General features: G+C 46.5%; 1 non-coding gene across 1 annotated transcript; it reads left to right on the top strand.

Annotated features, from left to right (window-relative positions):
• Window positions 1–831: 831 nt before the first annotated feature.
• Window positions 832–904, top strand: Trnaa-ggc (transfer RNA alanine (anticodon GGC)). The gene has a single exon. It is a non-coding gene; the product is annotated as a tRNA-Ala (tRNA).
• Window positions 905–5,219: the final 4,315 nt, after the last annotated feature.

The raw sequence follows: 5,219 nt of genomic DNA, 5'->3' as shown, positions 1-5,219 counted from the left end.
GTTGCGGCAACATATCCAGTCACACGGCGGACACGACCGCAAGCAGACGACAACAACGACAGTGACGTCGCGTGCGGCCTCACCCGCGGAGCTGCAGGAGTTAACAGTAGTCACAGAACTTCGGTATTGGTTTGCTGCTACTATCATTCACGAATTCAACACTGCATCACACGCCTCTGAATGGCTTTTCCTGCCCGGCTTGCTCGTGTTTTGAGAGAAAACAACCATTTTCAACAGTGTATTCTTCTCTATCCCGTTTGATATGGACAGCGTAATGATCCGATAATGAAAATTAGCGGTTGCGGCAACATATATTGTCACACGACGGAAACGACCGCAAGCAGACGACGCAACAATCACGACGCGTGTGACGTTACCCGCTACGGAGATGCAGCGGCTTCTACTCAGAGAATTTCGGTTTCGGTTTGCTACTGCTATCATTCACGAATTCACCACTCCTGCACAATGGACACCAATGCTTTCAACGATGAAAGATGCTGGAATAGCTCAATTGGTAGAGCCCTGGACCGGCAATCCAGAAGATGTGGGTTCGATCCCTACAGCTGGCTAACCTTTTCAGTGACTTTCATCTTTCATCGTTGATTTCTTAGGCAATTTGAGGCTTTGTTTGTATCTGTCCCTTCTATGTTGTTCTAGCCTCAGAACATCAGTTTATCTCTTGTTCAACAGGTGCCGCTTGCGTCGATTTCCGTCGTATGAATGTGTGTATGAGTGAGCAAAAATGTAAGAGTGAAAGGAGGGTGAGTGAGAGTGAGTGGCTGGTTTGTCGTCCCTTCAGATGACGCACCCCGAAAGTCGCTGGAGAGGCGTGTTAGCTTAGCTCAATTGGTAGAGCCCTGGACCGGCAATCCAGAAGATGTAGGTTCGATCCCTACAGCTGGCTAACCTTTTCAGTGACTTTCATCTTTCATCGTTGATTTCTTAGGCAATTTGAGGCTTTGTTTGTATCTGTCCCTTCTATGTTGTTCCAGCCTCAGAACATCAGTTTATCTCTTGACCAAGGCTTTATTAGGTACACCGTACACCTACGTGGTGTGTATGCAGTACTGCATTCACATAAAGTTGTTTTTTATTGTGGCAAAGTCTCCTTGTATAATTTTGGCACGCAGCAAGTTACAAGGAAAGCGATGTCTCCCAACCGAGTCATCGAACAAGAAATACTTTCGTACCGATGCTTCATGGAACCAACTAATGAAAATTCGAAGCAAAAATACTCCAAAAGCCGGGAGACGACATAACTAGACAAAAAAAAGTAGAATACTCCGACTTAACATAACGAAAAAGCAAGGTTTACTCAGATGTTTCGTCCGTCATGCGACGGACATCCTAAGTGCCAAACTGAATGAGAGATCACATAACCGGTCGTACCCATCTCCTTAAATAACGACCGGTTGTGTGATCTCTCAGTCAGTTTCAGTGATGATGTCCGTCGCATGACGCACCAAAATTGCTGAATAAACCTTGTTATATTGTTATGTTAAGTCGAAGTATTCTACTTTTTTGTCTAGAAAATTCGAAGGCTTAATAGCTCTTTCTTAGTGAGAGTCCTTAAAGTGACAGTCCCGTGGAAAATATGAGTCTGGGAAACACCGTTTTATGATTTCTATTACTCTTCGCAACCACCATGCAAAATATTTCAGAAGAAATCGTATAGAGCGATTTATAATATCGATTTTTTTCTATGCCGCAGTTGGTCCTGAGTAAAGGCAGCACCGAGCTCTCGCGTGACGTGCGTAAGAGCTAAGCCGCACATGACTTTCGCATGCCTGTTTGCGCGATAGTTGGTTAGTCCGTGCTAGCATTTGCCCATTATGATGACTCTGAGTAGCAGTCACAACTTATGCGGAGTAAAATGCAGGGTAGAGTCAATATAAACACAGGTATCACGACGCAGCCTACGGTTCAATACACTCATAAAAAACAAAACAGAAAAAGCACCTCTCCGCATTCCCAGCAACGCCGCAGTCCTCTGCCCCAATGTGTCCATTGGGGGCGTCATGTTCACGTGACAGATGACGCACATAGACGATCCTTGGGGCAACGAGTGTACGAGGGAGAACAACGAAACGGGTTTCTTCAGAGGAGTACATTTTATTCGGTGTCTCGAGAACCACGCCATGTTATGAGCTGAAACGTTCCACACACCATGTAAGCCTCCGTGGCACTTGGAAAAAAATCAACTTCCGGTTTTCCCGAACTGTCCCTCGGTGCACAAACGTGGTACGATGCTGTAAAGGAACAGTCCGGGAAAACCGGAAGTTGATTTTTCCCAAGTGCCACGGAGGCTTACATGCTGTGTGGAAAGTTTCAGCTCACAACATGGCGTGTTTTTCTCCCTCGTACACTCGTTGCCCCAAGGATCGTCTATGTACGTCATCCGTCACGGGAGCACGACGCCCCCAATGGACACGTGGTGTGTGCCACGGATATGTAATTGTTACGCTACAACGCGGTAAAACGGTGGTGCATCCCTTCCCAGTAAGCTCGTCAGAACGCTCCGTGGCCTCCCATTACTTAAATTGCTTTGCCATAACCACCGTTGTTTACAGTGCGCGATAACACACGTCGTCGCCAGCACAACGAAATTAATCTGCTTTGGTCATTCGTATTGCGCGAGATACGACTTATTGTTGTGTCACGTAGAGACACGGCGTCTCCTTTCAGTATACATCTGTTACATAGCGATCATCGGGAAATAAAAGAGAGTCTTGTATTATGCCGTGTCCTGAGTGATGTGCTAGCGTCGTCCTTCTGCTTAATACCAGAATCGACGTTTTGCACTCTGGGGTCCGTTCACCAGGTGATGTCTTTCTATTTGTAGACAATAGACAAAAGCCAACAGAACCCAGGAACGTTCTGCAGAATACCTGTGGGCCTTGTGTTGGCATAGCAAGTTTAATTCCTGTTGACGTATATGGCCCTTTATTTTCTGTACATATAGTTGTGCGGAGAATGTTTGTGTCTTTTTCTATTGACTTTCCAGCAAGTCTTGCATCATGTTACCAGGTTATTTCCTTTTGACTTCTGGCCCGTTACTTTCTGCAGACAAGTGCTTGCAGAGACTGCAGAAACTCATTTCTCTGTCACTCTCTTGAATATTTTCTGCAAATTCCTCATACTGGTCGTATAGAGTTTTACATCCACCTTATATTTACAATAAAGCTTTTCACAGGTTTTCATAGCTACCACTCTTGACTATGCTGGTCTAAAGCGATTTCACCGCAAGAGACGACATGACGCCCTTCTTTTAGCTGGTAGATGTTTCAGTTCCCTTTCTCGCAGCTAGCATAGTCAGCATTGCCTCCAGGCTGCTTTTATGGGACCACTTTGTTCTGAATTTCTGTCACGAAAGAAAATGTTATGTGATGAAAATGCCCGTGCACTTAATAACACCGAACAGCAATATTATACCGTTACTGTTCCTACAGATGTAGTACATCAGTGAATCGGTTATGTATTATGACCCATAATGTCCACCCCGGTCACATCAAGAGCCGGGTGTCAACGGACGACTCACAAAACGGTAGGGAGGTCTCAGGTAGACTTGCTTCTCTACAGGAATCGGAGATGCCCCTAAAATTAGCCGTGGGAATTGATCCGGGTCCTCTGTTGTCTCTCGGTCCGTCTCTGGGTCCGTCGAAATTGCTTGTCTGGTAGTATTTCTTCCAAGACCCTGCAGAATTATTCTTAAGCCCCTCTATTGGAGAATGAAAGGGAAATGCAGCTGACATTGCCGTGATTTATTTGTTAATTTTTTGTGGGAGCTTTCACGTATCATTAGCTACCCCGAATGCATGAAGTGGATACATCCCGTTGCATTTGGAAGCCAAAGAAATTAAAAAAAAAGAAAAATGGTGACATCATGACGAGAGGAGATGAAAAATACAAAAGGTGGAAGCTGCTGGTTGGAATCCTGGAACTGAGGTAGTGGTGCGGGCGTACGTGGTTAGGGTCACGGAAATGTCCGTGACGTCGAAGTCGAATGTAACCTGAACGGCTAAAACAATACACGTAATCAGAGCTCGATGAAGTGGTTCTGGTAGTACACGCATCGTGAAGCACGCAAAAGCCTCCTGTTTCATTCACCTTGAAAGAAGTCTGAGCTTGGGCGAAAAGACGGGAAATTCGTGACACAGTTATGTCGTGTTGTCCCTCCCTTCCACAGCTCAGAATTTATCCAAGTTCCACCCGGGCATTTATCCACCAGCTAGCCTGCGCCTATGGTACATATTTTATCTCAAACCTATTCGCACGAACGTACCGACAAACCACCTTACAACTGTGAAGGCAAAGGAAGAAAATAAATATTCAATTTAAAATTCCATTGCCGACACACCCACACAAGAGTAATAATAGTAATAATGTTGTCAGTAATAGTCCTTGCTCCTAATATAGTTTTGAACGTTTCACGTCAAAGCTCTGCGTTTACAAGGACCACGTGGCAACAAGGCAGTGAAAGAAATAAACATTGCAGGGCAGCTGTTAGTGAACATATGCTGAGTAGATAATGGAAAAGCGACGTACATGTAGATAAAATAGAAAGACGCATCAGAGAGACTCACTTTGTCCTGGGAAATGCATCCGGCTCACATATCTTGGGCGTTCGACTAGCCCTCAGAAACAATGTCGCACAATCCGCATCGGAAGAGTGTTGTCATTTTGGTGTCCAGTTTATATATTGATAACCGGAGGAGGAGGAGGAGTGTCGTTGGGAGGAACCCGAGAGGTCTGCCTGCCTGATTAGGCGGCATGTTTCTCGGGAAGGGAAAGGTGGTGGAGAGGAGGAGAGGAAAGGGTGAAGTGGAAGACCGAGCGGAATCCGCTCGGGGGAAGGATAGCTGCGTCCATGGGCCGACTTCAGGGGAACTGTGCCGGCATACGCCTATTACATATCTGAGGGAAACCCAGGAAAAACCCCAGACGGCACAGCCGGCCCCCGGATTCGAACCGCGGACCTCCCAGTCTCCAAGCGCACGCGTTACCGCTGCGCCACCGGAGCTAGTGTATTGATAACCCGTCGTGGAGGTCCAGGCTTTTCGACAACCGCACGTTAAGCTGGTTTCGATACCGCGCTTTCGCGGACAACAGCATACGACAAAAGCATGACGTCATTACTCGAGCGAACCTTCCTTGACCGGCCTTCCGGGGAGAGCTGAATCGAGTCAACTCCCTCGTTACTCTGCCTAGTTTTGGAACGC

Source organism: Ornithodoros turicata, chromosome 1 (assembly GCF_037126465.1).
Source record: "Ornithodoros turicata isolate Travis chromosome 1, ASM3712646v1, whole genome shotgun sequence".
Lineage (NCBI taxonomy): Eukaryota > Metazoa > Arthropoda > Arachnida > Ixodida > Argasidae > Ornithodoros > Ornithodoros turicata.
This window is presented reverse-complemented; position numbering and strand designations above follow the sequence as displayed.